Source organism: Bos taurus, chromosome 10, assembly GCF_002263795.3.
Source record: "Bos taurus isolate L1 Dominette 01449 registration number 42190680 breed Hereford chromosome 10, ARS-UCD2.0, whole genome shotgun sequence".
NCBI classification, from domain to species: domain Eukaryota; kingdom Metazoa; phylum Chordata; class Mammalia; order Artiodactyla; family Bovidae; genus Bos; species Bos taurus.
The window spans coordinates 98281169-98296113 of NC_037337.1; the positions used below are offsets into that span (position 1 = coordinate 98281169).

The window sequence follows — 14945 nt, forward strand, 5'->3', positions numbered from 1 at the left end:
AGCAGGTTCTGCTTTGGCCCCAGCTCCAAACACTGACATAAGGATTTTGACTAGAATGAAAGGAGGTACTTAGGAATAAAAAGCTTCAGAACTGTGCCTAAGGATGCATTTAGAACAAGAATGGAGAAAGTAAAAACTAAGGGCATTTTTGATAGTAGCATAGATCGTTGTTGTTGCTTTCAGTTGCTAAGTCATGTCCGACTCTTTGCAACCCCATGGACCGCAGCATACTAGGCTTCCCTGTCCTTCACTCTCTCCCAGAGTTTGCTCAAACTCATGTCCATTGATTCAGTGATGCCATCCAACCATCTCATCCTCTGCCATGCCCTTCTCCTCCTGCCCTCAATCTTTTCCAACATCTGGGTCTTTTCCAATGAGCAAGCTCTTTGAATCAAGTGGCCAAAGTATTGGAGCTTCAGCTTCAGCATCAGTCCTTCCAATGAATATTCAGGGTGGATTTCCTTTAGGATTGACTGGTTTGATCTCCTTGCTGTCCATGGGACTCTCAAAAGTATTCTCCACACCATAAATGATAATTTCTTAATGTCCACAAAATGGTAGAATAGTAGGAAGCTTAATAGAAAACCAAGAAAAGGCACAGCCAAAAAAAGCCCTTCTGCGATCACAAGAAGCTCTGAATCTGGAAGACTGTGCATTTGTGATGAGCTGCACCCACTCAGGAGCAATCACAGCAGGGCCTGGGTCAAATTTTACAGCATTACCCAAGAAAGAACACACAGATCTATTAAGACAGGACAGAAGCTTCACTGGGAAAAGAGGCTTAAATCAAATACTGGCTGAATGAACTATTCTGACTCAAAAGTAACTCCCTGAAAATCAGGTTCAAAAATAAAATTACACACATCCTTGGAGTTCTGGAAGAATGCATGAATGCCCAAGGCTATAGACTCTGGGGAGATCACAGAGGAAACATTCAACCTAAAAGTTCCTAGCTAAATGCGAAACATAAATAAACACATAAACTCATTGAAACTTAAGTACAAGCCACATGTGCACATATGTGATGCTACTAGGTAAATATCTGACTGACTAAGGGACTTAAGCAGAACCTTTGATCCCTAAGTGGACTATGGTGACATAGGAGAAATCTCTAAGCAGCTAAATTAAAAGGTAAAAGCAAGGGAGAATCAGAGTAGGGACATTGAAGGTTGCACATTTTTGGGGGTGGCGGTGGGATTTCACAGAATCAGTTCAGCCAAGTTCTAAAGAAATAAACAGATGATTAAGCAAACAGCAACAGCAGCCTCTGGTGGGGGTGGAGAAGAAGTTAGCTGTTTCCTAATGTATTATCTAAAATGATCAGTTTCCAACATAACATTTGAGTCATCTAAAGAGATAAGGAAGTATAACATACATCTGGGTAGCAAATGGAGATAAAAATAAAAATCATTTTGAAGTGGATGAGATGATAGACTATGCTAAGATTTCAAAGCATTTTAATACATATGTTAAAGAAACTAAAGGATACCATGCTTAAATGATTAAAGGAGGGTTAATGATATTGATCGAAGAAGGCAATGGCACCACATTCCAGTACTCTTGCCTGGAAAATCCCATGGATGGAGGAGCCTGGCAGGCTACATACAGTCCATGGGGTCGCTAGGAGTCAGACACGACTGAGTGACTTCACTTTCACTTTCCACTTTCATGCATTGGAGAAGGAAATGGCAACCCACTCCATTGTTCTTGCCTGGAGAATCCCAGGAACAGGGGAGCCGGGTGGGCTGCCGTCTCTGGGGTCGCACAGAGTCGGACACGACTGAAGCGACTTAGCAGCAGCAGCAGCAGCAGCAGCAATGATATTGATAAAGTGTCCCTCCATCCAGAAGATACAACATTTTTATAAAAGTATATTCATCTAAAAGCAGCGCCCAAATATTTGAAGCAAACACTGAATTGACAGGAGAAATATATAACTCAATAAGAGTTAGAGACGTCTATATACTACTTTTAGTAATGGAGGGGCAAGATCAAAAGAAGAAGAAAAAAAAAAAAAGAAACCTGATTATGTTGCAAGTTAACTAGAAATAATAGATATTTGTAAACCACCCTACTCAACTGCAGCAGAATACACATACTTTTCAAGCACATATGAAATATTCTCTAAGATAGGACATATTCTAGGACATAAAACAAGCTTCAGTAAATATAAAAACATTTTGATCCTATAAAGTCCACTCTCCTACTACAGTGAAATCAAATTGAGAGATATACAGAAGAAAGTTTTGGAAATGCAAATTATTTGGAGGTTAAACAACTCACTCCTAAATGATCGATGGGTGGAAGAGGAACTCACAAAGAAATAAGAAAATAACTTGCCGTGAAATTAGATAAAAATACCACATATCAAGACTTATAGAAAGCAGGGATATCATTCTCAGAGGGAATTTTTTGTCTGCCAAAACCTACATTTAAAAGAAAAAAAAATTGTTCACAAATTAGCAATCTAAACTTCCAACTTAAAACAAAACATAGTAAAACAAGATTAAACGAAACTGAAAGCAAGTAGAAGTAGGAAATAATAAAGATTAAAGTTGTTGTTATTTAGCCACTAAGTCATGACTGACTCTTTATAGACTCTTCTATAGCCCAGCAGACTCCTCTGTCCATGTGCTATCTCAGGCAGGAATGCTAGAGTGGATTGCCATTTCCTTCTCCAGGAGATCTTCCCCACCAGGGATTGAACCTGGGTTTCCTGCTTTGGCAGGTGGATTCTTTACTGTTGATCCTCCAAGGAAGCCCAAAGATAAAAGTAGAGATAGGTAAAACAGGGAATGGAAAAAAAAGAGAGAAATGCATAGAAAATCAATGACGCAGATGTCGCTTGGAATTTGAGATGGTGTCAAAATCCTTAACGTATGCTTTGTAAATTCACAATATATGTAAAGCATGATTATCACATTAGAAAGGCAGAGAAGAAGTTGGAGTAGCAAAGCATGGGTTTACTGTGTCATCTGTTAAGGATATCATCAGGCTGAGATCAAGGTTTCAGCTGGGAATATGATATTGCCTGAAGTTTGGGGCTTTCTTCTAAGATCACTGGTTTTTGGCACAGTTTATTTCTTTGTACTTCTGTGGCTAAGACTCCTATTTTCTTGTTGGCTTTTGTTTGGGGATACTCTTAGCTCCTAGAATCCTCCTTCAGGGATTTGCTACATGCCCCCTTAGTCTTGATATATGGCTCTTTACTGTCTTCCAAGCCAGTAAGAGATCAATAGAGACCTCAACTGATTAGGTCAGACCCACTCAGGGTAACTTCTGTTTTTTTGGACACAAATTCAACTGATTGGGCTTTTAATTATATGGATCAAATTCATTTTGCCATATAACCTAACATAATCAGATAAGTAAAACCCTCTCATATGAATGTATATATAATAGCTGTTGCCAAGTCCAACTAATAGATACATATCTTCTTCATGAACTCACAAAACAATACAAATGGAATCATGAACCTTATAAGTGATCAAATAATTTATGGCAACCAAAAAAATCCGTACATTCAGTTGGAAGAGAAGAACTAAATAGATTCAGATGTTTTTATACGAGTTGAAGACTGAATTAGCTGACATTCTCTTGTTGATCTGTCTTAGACATGTGTAAAGAATAATGAAAAAAATAGTAGTATGTTAAAGATGTAGTCATTTCACAAGTATTTTATCATTTCATATTGATTAAAATAATGAATATTTCCAAGCCAGTGGGAAGTACTGGGTTGGCCAAAAAGTCTGCTCATTTTCCATGGAAGACCTTAAAGAACTTTTTGGCCAACTCAATATTTATTTAACACCAAGATTATAATTTTTATCTATCTTTATGACTTACATTTCTCCATCCTGGGCCTGTAAGTATTGAAAATAAATCGTATGCTTGTTTTAAAAGTGTGAAGTTCCCTTTCAACTTTATAATTCATTACATTAGTATTATAAGGAGTAATCTAGAAGGAAAATAGAGGGAAATGAGAAAATGAACAAAAGTAAAGAAATATATGGTTAAGAAAGAAGATAAAATACAGAGAAAAGGAGAAAACCTAGCTCTTAACTATTTAGAACTAGCTTCAAGTCTCAAGTTTGAAAGCACTTCAGAACTCTTAGCTCTCAGATATGTATCTGTACTGTGCTCTTCTCTGAAATAGAAGCCCTAAATTCTTTCATATTTATTTTAAATTGCCTCATTTATAAAAATGATTCATGTTTGTTTTCCTGACTTTTCTTATTTGCTACCACTGACAAAAGATTCCAGCCAAAATATTTGAGTCACTTAGAGATTATTTTTTTCATGCCTATTTATCTTCCACATTCAGAATCCTTCTCTTGTCCTTTCCTGGTTCGGGAATCACCCACTACATCTATCTACCATCTTTTTAGACATCACCAAACAACTCAGATTTTCTTCTAGGTCTTGGCTTTTCTCAATGCAAATGTGCCTGTCCTGTGGAGTTGCAGCTTAAAGCATTTTGTTGTATTTCATGCTGCCCTTTGAAAGGCGACTGGTAGATCCCAGATTAATTTAGTGCAAGTCGTTCTGGTCTGCACATTCCTGTTGATGTAGCTTTAGCAGAATTCATGTGTGTGCATGCGTGCTCAGCTGCGTCTGACTCCTTTTGACCCCATGCGCTGTAGCTTGCCAGACTCTCTCTCCATGGAATTTTCAAGGCGAGAATACTGGAGGGAGTTGCCATTTTCTACTCTAGAGAGATGTTTCCAACACAGAGTTTGAACCTGCATCTCCTGTATCTTCTGCCTTGGTTGGCAGATTCTTTACCACTGTGCCATCTAGGAAGCCCATATTATGGTCAATAACAATAGATCAATATAGCAAGTATTTATATCTATATATCTAAATAGATATTTGCATGAAGGTATACATTTATATTGGAGAAGGCAATGGCACCCCACTCCAGTACTCTTGCCTGGAAAATCCCATGGACGGAGGAGCCTGGTAGGCTGCAGTCCATGGGGTCACTAGGAGTTGGACACAACTGAGCGACTTCACTTTCACTTTCACTTTCATGCATTGGAGAAGGAAATGGCAACTCACTCCAATGTTCTTGCCTGGAGAATCCCAGGGACAGGAGAGCCTGGTGGGCTGCAGTCTGTGGGGTCGCACAGAGTCGGACACGACTGAAGCGACTTAGCAGCAGCAGCAGCAGCATACATTTATATATGTCTTCAACTAATATTAGCAAATTGAATCCAACAACATACAAAAGAATTATTATATTGGAAATAAGTGAAATTTATCCAATAATGCAAAAAAAGTGAAAGTGTTAGCTACTCAGTTGTGTCCAATTCTTTGTGACCCCATGGACGGTAGCCCACCAGGCTCCTCTGTCCATGGAATTCTCTAAGCAAGATTCGAGAGTAGGTTGTCATTTTCTTCTCTGGGGTATCTTCCTGAACCAGGGATTGAATCCAGGTCTCCTGCATTGCAGGCATACTCTTTACTGACTGAGCCACCAGGGGATTCCTCAAGTAATGAAAGGTTGATTAAATACACAAAAATCAGTTAATGTAAATACACATTATAAATGAAATAAAATTCAAAAACCATGTGAGTATCTCCAGAACCAAACAAAAAGTATTTGACAAAATTCTACACTCATTAATTAAAACAACAAAGACAACTCTCAACAAGCTGGGAATAAATGAAAAATTATTCCACCTGATAAAGGACATTTAATACACCCTTAATGGTGAACATGAATGTTTCCCTCTTAAGGTCAGAAACAAGACCAGGAAGTCCATTCTCATCAGTGTTATTCAATATTGTACTAAGAATTCTAGACAATGCAATCAGGAAAGACAAAGAAGTAAAGTTATCCAAACTGGAAAGATAGAAGTAAAATTGTTTTTATTCACAGATGATACAAGCGTGCAGGGTGAAAATTCTAAGATTCACACACAAAAAAGTACAATATCAAAAGTAATAAAAGTCACAAAGGTTGCAAGATGAAAAATCAGCGGGGCGCGGCGCGGCGGTGAGGCGGCGGCTGGAGTGTGGGGCGGCGCGGGCGCTCAGCATGGCTCGCCTGGTGCTTGGTCTGATGAGCTGTACCCTCTTTATAACAGTTAATGGTCTGTATTCGTCTAGTGATGATGTAATTGAATCAACCCCCTCAAACTTCAACCGAGAAGTTATTCAGAGTGACAGTTTGTGGCTTGTAGAATTCTATGCTCCATGGTGTGGCCACTGCCAGAGGTTAACACCAGAATGGAAGAAAGCAGCAACTGCCTTGAAAGATGTTGTCAAAGTTGGTGCAGTTGACGCAGACAAACATCAGTCCCTAGGGGGTCAGCATGGTGTTCAGGGATTTCCTACCATTAAGATTTTTGGATCCAACAAAAACAAACCAGAAGATTATCAGGGTGGCGGAACTGGTGAAGCCATCGTGGACGCTGCCCTCAGTGCTCTGTGCCAGCTTGTGAAAGAACGCCTTGGCGGCCGGGGCAGAGGCTACAGCTCTGGAAAACAAGGCAGAGGTGACAGTTCAAGTAAGAAGGACGTGATTGAGCTGACGGACGACAACTTTGACAAGAATGTCCTTGACAGTGAAGATGTTTGGATGGTTGAGTTTTATGCTCCCTGGTGTGGACACTGCAAAAACCTAGAGCCAGAATGGGCCGCGGCCGCTACAGAGGTGAAAGAGCAAACGAAAGGCAAAGTGAAACTCGCAGCTGTGGATGCCAGTGTGAACCAGGTTCTCGCCAGCAGATACGGGATTAGGGGATTCCCTACAATCAAGATATTTCAGAAAGGTGAGTCTCCTGTGGATTACGACGGGGGACGCAGGAGATCCGACATTGTTTCCCGGGCCCTCGATCTGTTTTCTGATAATGCTCCACCTCCTGAGCTGCTTGAGATCATCAACGAGGACGTCGCCAAGAAGACGTGTGAGGAGCATCAGCTCTGTGTCGTGGCCGTGGTGCCCCACATTCTTGACACAGGAGCTGCAGGCAGAAATTCTTACTTGGAAGTTCTTCTGAAGTTGGCGGACAAATACAAGAAGAAAATGTGGGGGTGGCTGTGGACAGAAGCTGGAGCCCAATCTGAACCTGAGAACACGCTGGGGATTGGAGAGTTTGGATACCCTGCTATGGCAGCTATTAACGCACGCGAGATGAAATTTGCTCTCCTAAAGGGATCGTTCAGTGAGCAAGGCATTAATGAGTTTCTCAGGGAGCTGTCTTTTGGGCGTGGATCTACGGCGCCTGTAGGCGGTGGTGCTTTCCCCACCATCAGCACCAGGGAGCCCTGGGATGGCAAGGACGGCGAACTTCCCGTGGAAGATGACATTGACCTGAGTGACGTGGAGCTGGACGACCTGGAGAAAGGTGAATTGTGAGAGGCTCCGCAAAGACTTCAGCTTTCTTTTCTTGGGAGCAGATTTTCCTGTGGTGAAGGAACGTCCTTTCCAGTCCAAGGAACCTACCAGTGGCCTTTTTAACGGAGAAGTAACCCTTGACTGGTCATTTGAAAACACTGCAGCAGTGAACTTTTGCATCTCAAGAAAACAATGAAAAATTCTATGAGTTGTCATAGCCAGTGAAATGAGTTGTATCCTGTCAAGTAATATTTTGAAGAAAACGGATGCGCTGTTGAAGCGTTTTTCCCTCCCTCTGAGTTGCTGCTTGGATGTTCTTGGAGGCTGTTTCTTACATACAGGTTTTTTAATGTGACCCTTTTCATTTGAATATTAATAGCTTTTTTCCATTAAAGAATAAAACAATATTTTGGACAATGCCAAAAAAAGAAAAATCAATGTATAACATATTGATGGCAGGATGGAAAAATCTAATAAAAAGCAAGGTGGCCAAAAATGGATACAAGGAAAGACTAAAGTTGAAGAAGAAGGGAAAAAAAAAAAAAAAAAATGGCAGCAGTGTTTCGGAAAGAGAGTGCTCTGCCCTCAAAATATGACCTGCTAAACACCCTAGGTGGGAGGAAAGTTTTGTGACTTTTTTGCAGGGAAATCTTGGAAAGACTTGAAAATTAGAAGAAATTAGAAGAACTAAATGGGCATGTTTACACCTCATTTTAAATTAATATCAGCATGAAAATAGAACAGACTCCAGTGGTAATAAAATTGAATTTCAAGGTAAATAAAATAGTGTCTTTTAAAATACCCAAACAATGAGATGTTAGACTGGGTTGGCTCTAATGCCTTTGATGGTTACATAAGCAAAGCAAAATCCTGTAAATCCCTCAAGATTAAGAAGAAAACCAATCATAGCCAAGTAGACTTTCCTAAATTATGCAATCACTTAAGCTATAGACAATCAAATAGTTTCCTTACTTTGTCTCCTTGTCTTCTTTATAAAAACCCTCACCCAAGTTCCTTTCAGTGGAGCACTCCTAACCAACTCTGGTTTGACACTGCTAATGTAAATCCATGATAGCCCAAATAAACTCTTCAAAAATTAAATTCATCCTTTAAGATCTGTTTGTGAGCACTTACATGTTTTAACTATGTTAAAAAAAGGAAAACATTTTATTTCTCTGGCAAGTTTCCCAATTTGGGGTATAATTCTCTGCTGTTTCCCTTGGGTCTAGTAATGAGCCTAGCTCATTTCATATCAGCAATCCTAGGGAACTAGGGCAAGGAAAAATAAAAGGGAGCAGCAGTGGATTTAATATTTTTCGCTTGTAACCTTTCATGAAATGAAAAGGAAAATACCTTACCTGTTGTCTCCTCTACTCAACTATTCTATAAATACAGCACTACTTCACTACAGATGTCACACAATAAGCAATTCTGCAACCCTAGCTGGGGGGTCCTACAAATGTAACACCATCTACCTGGAGGAAACATCGGATTAAGGCTCAGTCCCAAAGGCACCTCCTCTGTCCACTTCAGACGCCAACAGCGAGTCCAGATTATCCCCTGTGCCTCCAACTAACTTCCTATAAACCAGAGTTCCTATAAGCCCCTGCCGTGTTCAACTAATTTGCTTGAGGGGCTAACAGAATTCAGCAAAACAGTTTGCTCACTAAAATACTGGTTTCCTACAAATGATATTAAAGGATAAAAATCAATTTCCAAAGAAAAACAGAAGGTAAGGTCCAGAAGGAACTGGTGCTTGTGTTATAAGATTGAACTGGCCTTTTTAACACCTGAGAATGACCCAGAAAACAAAGCAATCTTCTGGAGAATGAATCAAAAGGGAAGAAGAATAATTGAATAGAGAGGGTTTTAAAAGTCAACTTCAAACTAAATAAATAAATAGTTATTTTTTTACATGATCAATAACAAACAGAATAGGTATGTGTATGATGAATGCCTTAAAAGTAGGCAGATGAATAAATCAAATGAGCCATATTCAAACCAGTATAATAAAACCAGAATTCAGACACATTTTTGTTAACTTCTTCATTCATCTCCCTGAGAACTTGCAATTATATTGTAAATCTAGTTTTACATCCTACTCTTTTACTTAATATTAACATTAAGCATGTCTATGTATGATTAAATCTTATTTATATTATTTCTAATACTGGATCACTCCAGAATATTAAATAAATGTACTATGCATTAGCAAATCACACTTACACTTTGAAATATTTAATTTTTTCATATATTTTCAAAATAGATGATACTGCATTAAACATATTTATAGATAGGAGCTGTTTAAAATTTATTTTCAATTATTTATTTGGATAGATTCCCAGAGTATGTTTCAAATTTTAATACAAATATGCAAATTCTTTGATTACTTTCCATAAAGATTATATTGTTACACTCTCATAATCAGTGTGTGCAAGCACATATTTCTGTATTGCTGATAACAGATTTTTTGAGAAATTATAAAGATCTAGTTAGATTTCATTCCAAGAAAAATTTAAAGGGATGTCTGAAAAAATAAAAATAAATAAAGGGATGTCTGTTAATTAGTAATCAAATATCAGGATTATGATATGGAATAAATATTTAGATCTCCCCTGTATCTAAAGATATATAAATGTCTATACAAATGGAGAAATTCTAATCTCCACTTTTCAAAGAATATATTTTCTGATACTGGCCTCAATAATATCTATATTCTGATTCACAACCTGATATTTACTATTGGGTCTCTAATATCTCAAGATTACTGGTTATCTTTCAGAAAACAAAAGTATCATTCAAAGAGTAGAAAGAAAATAAAATAATAGGGTTCTCATTTAACTTTACAGTTTTAAAAAAATTGGGCTACAGTAAAGCCCTAAACTGAGCTTCCCAGGTGGCACAGTGATAAAGAATCCTCCTACCAATGCAGGAGATACAAGAGATGTGGGTCCAATCCCTGGGTGGGGAAGATCACCTGGAGAAAGAAATGACAACCCCCTGAGTATTCTTGTGTAGAAAATTCCATGGACAGAGGAGGCTGGTGGGCTACAGTCCAGGGGGTTGTGAAGAATCAGATACAACTGAGCAAACATGCACACACACGCACACACAAAGCCCTAAGCTCCGCATCAACCATTTGTAAATATCAGTATAACTAGAACCAGCAGTTTTTCCCCCTCTCTCTCTAATGAGTAGCTGTTCTGCAAATATTACTCATAAAAATACTTTATAGGACGGAATAAAATCAGTTCCAGTTTTAGGCTATCTAATTTCATGGTTAAAAAAATTAGAATATGCATTGCAGTTTTCTCTTTAATCTGATACACAATGCCTGCAAATCAAAATGGATTCTTTCTAATTTCAACTTAAATTGGTGAAAATATAAAATAAAGGACTGAGAAAGAAAAGACGGAAAATAGGCAGGAAACAAAATTGAAGGAATCTTATATGTTCTTTTCCTAAAATTGTGTACCTTGTAATTGTATTCCCAAGCATCAGTTTTAAACTTTGGGTTCCTTGCCATGAAATTAGCTCTCCCTTTCACCCTCAAGTTTAAAGAACAGAAAATGAAGTGCATCATGTGGACTTCAAGCTGTAATTTCCTTTAAAGTTGTTAAAGTCATAAACTGTAAGTGGGAACCGAAAGTCAAAATTACAACCTTTCTAATATCCCAACCAGGTATGCTTTATTGTTATATAATGGAGGTTTCCGCCAACTCCACTAACACCAAATTTGCACACAATTGCCATTAAAAATAACTTTTTTCCCATTTTATATAAAGAAAAAGGCAAGAACACCACTGAGTTTAAAACTGTTGCCACTTTTAATAAAATGTTTCAGGTATTTTCAATAATTAAAATAAAAAATAAATCAATAGCAAAGAAAAGATAACCATTTAAAGAAATAGCTCATTTACCTCACTTGAGATGGTGTAAGTCTAATATGTTTATTAATTATTTTTGCTTCAGTAGAATTCTTTGTAAATGACAGTGTAAGCAGAAATAAGGTGGCAGCAAATGGAAAGGGTTTGAAAGTATTTTAAACTAACTTTAAACTAACTTTCAAATAAATAATTTCACTATATAACTGATACGAGGGTCATTTACTTCCTAAAGATGACAATGCTTTTTGCATAGTGATTGTACAAAATATTTTTAAAACAATAGCAATATTCTGTCATCCAAAATGTTATGCTTTACTTAATATTCTAATACATATTACCCCAAACTGGACTACATAGGGTATCACATGAAAGGGAAATTGGAGATAAGGATATTTTAAGTCACTCAAGTAGACATTACAGCTATATTTTGGGAATGGATACAGTGATTCAAGAGCATCTTATATTTTTTAAAAGTGATGAAAAAAGGACATTGGAGATACCCCTAGTTAAGCGGTTGGCATAAGTAAAAAATGGACACCCCAAATCATATCAAAATAGAATATGATACATGATATAAGAAAGAGTTATGCAAATGTTGGGATTCATAGACATCCATCCAAGAAGAATGAAAATATGTATCACAAATATTAATATATGAAAATTCATAATGGAACTCACTTTAGCAAAAATGTGGAGTGTCCATCAATCAGTGGATGGATAAACACAATTATGTGCCTGTACACTGGGATACTTTTCAGTAATAAAAAGAACAAAGTCCTAGTATATGCTCCTACTTGATAAACCTCCCCGAAAATACATCAGTGAAAAAACTCAGCTGTAGAACATCACTTACCATATGAAGTGGTCAATTTATAGAAAATGTTCAGAAAAGACAAATGCGTATGAGAAGAAAGTAGGCTGGTGGTTGCCCGGGACCAGGGCGGGAACAGTGTGTGCTAATGATTTCCTTTTGGAGTGACAGAAATGTTCTATAGCTAGACTGTGCTGTTGCCTGGCAACACCCTGAACTTCTCAAAAATCATTGAATTGTGCACATTGAATAAGTCAACAATGTGATACGTACGTTAAAATCAATAAAGTGGAAATATGTTTGGTTAGGATTCAAAAGATGAAATTGTGGTTATAGGAAGATCTCATAGAAGAGGATATATTTGGAAGCATTTTAAAGCTTAATGTGATTTGATTTTATTTATATGTGTCATGCAGGTCTACATAGAAAAAAGAACAAAGGTAGCATAAGTAAAAGTAATATTTGAATTTGAATTAGACATTAATACAATATGAAAGATGCACATTAAGTAAGCATAAGGAATGAAGCAAATAAAACACACTCAAAATTTTCTGTTTCAGTTATAAAATATTGACTTGGATAATGAAACCCTCAGTACAACTTGAAACATCAGAAAGAAACATAATTCTCATTATTTCAGCCAAGCAGGACTTGGTGATGTGAAATTCACTTGTACAAGTGGAGAGGACGATGGGGTGGGGGCATCTGAGTAAGAGGAGAGAAACTAGAATTTATGAGCATGCATAGAAACAGCTCATTAACAGCACTCAGAGTTTACTAAGCTCTTTATTATGTTTTACCCCAAGCTAAATGCCGTCTGTACTGTATCTCATTTAATCTGGACAACTCTATTAGTTAAATACCATTATCACATTCATTCTGCAAATGAAGAAACTGATTCAACAACAGTTACATAACTTCAAAATTCACAAAAGCTGGTATGTGAGAGACCTGAGAATTAAACTTAGGCAGACATTCCAATTGCTGTTGTTATTTAGTTGCTAAGTCATGTCCAAGTTTTTGTGACTCCAAGGACTGTAAATTTGCAAGGCTCCTCTGTCCATGGGTGGAGAAGCGTGGTGGGCTACAGTTCATGGGGTCCCATGGATGGAGGAGCGTGGTAGGCTACAGTCCATGGGGTCACAAAGAGTCGGACATGACTGAGAGACTTCACGTTCTTTCACTTTCTGTCCATGAGATTTTCCAGGCAAGAATTCTGGGGTGGATAGCCATTTTCTTCTCCAAGAGACCTTCCCAACCCAGGGATCGAACCCATGTGATTGGCAGGTAGATTCTTTACCTCTAAGCCATCAAGGAAGCCCAGACACTTCAATACTGTCCACCTGTCTATTCAACAACACTGCCCCTCGCACTTAATCAAGATGTTCTTTCAAGTAGTGAGGCCATGTCCACCCTCCAACATGATTTCTGCTGCCCTACAGCAGCAAATTGAATTGATTCCATCTACATTGTTTTCACGGACCTACCATGATTTTCACTGCAGATGGTGAAATTAGATGACTGCTTCTTGGCAGGAAAGCTGTAACAAACCTAGACAGTATGTTAAAAAGGAAAGGCATCAGTTTGCTGACAAAGGTCCATAGAGTCAACCCTACGGTCTTTCCAGTAGTCACATAAAGTTGTGAGAGCTGGAACACAAAGAAGGCAGAGAAGCAAAGAATTGATGCTTTTGAACTGTGGTGCTGAGAATCCCTTGGACAGCAAAGAGATCAAACCTGTCAGTCCTAAGGCAATCAACCCTGAATACTCATTGGAAGGTCTAATGTTGAAGCTGAAGCTGCAATATTTTGGCCACCTGAAGAGAACAGCTGACCCAAAGGAAAAGATGCCGGTGTTGGGAAAGATTGAAGGCTGAAGGAAAGAGGCTGAAAGAGGATGAGATGGTTGGGTGGCATCACTGATGCAATGGACACGAACTTAGGCAAACACCAGGAGATGATGGGGGAGAGGGAGGCCTGGGGTGCTGCAGTCCATGGGGTCACAAAGAGCTGGACACAACTCGGCAACTTAGCAACTTAGCAACAACAACCATGATTTTCAACGTTTTTCTACCTGGACCCCCGTATCCAGAATCTCCACTCTTTACTTTCAGCCTTTTCTCAACTCACCTTGTGATTTAGTCCCAAACTAAACTACCCACTGCTCATTGACCCCACCATCACTGGTATCTGCTTACCTAGACTCTTGGAAAATAGTTCACTATGTAAATCTAAATTTGTAGGGAATATGCCTCATCGTACATAATCGGTTTAGACGCATACTTTCCCATTCTAACCCAGATATCAAGAAGCTCAGAATAGTCACTTGATTTTGTAAACAGTTTAATTAGCAGGCATTCTACCCTTTATTTGCTACTTCTAAAAATCACTACTATAGGTATTTAAGGGTAACCATTTTCTTAGGATAATTCACCCTGAATCCCATATCAGCACAGGAACCTCTACCTTCCTGGCACAGTAACATTCGAAGAGATGTAGTTAGAATTTCTATGGCTTTTTTCTAACTTAGCAGGGGAATAATATTTTAAAACAGGAATAAGATGTGACAGTTTAAATACAGCTGATGATCTTAGCTCCTCTGAGAAACTCCCCAGTGAAAAAAAATAAGAAATCTTAAATGCATAAACATGCAAACAGAAAGAGAACAGAGAATGTGACAGCAGTAAATGAGAGATATCAACAGTTTTCCAAGGCTGGAAGTCAAACTTACGAATCATGTTATTTGACTTAATAAAGAAGAGGAAATTGGAATCAGTGTGTGCAGAGGCAGGTTGACTCAGGGAATCAAAGAACGTTTGTGAGCCCTGAGGACCCAGTACAGGCAACCCTAGAAGAGACTGGCAGAACAGAAAATGTAGGAATGAGTTCAGGGATATGCCATG

The 14945-nt window shown here is 38.3% G+C and overlaps 1 pseudogene; it reads left to right on the forward strand.

Moving 5' to 3' along the window:
- The first annotated feature begins 5985 nt into the window (after positions 1-5985).
- On the forward strand, positions 5986-7752 carry LOC511898 (protein disulfide isomerase family A member 6 pseudogene; annotated as a pseudogene).
- Positions 7753-14945: the final 7193 nt, after the last annotated feature.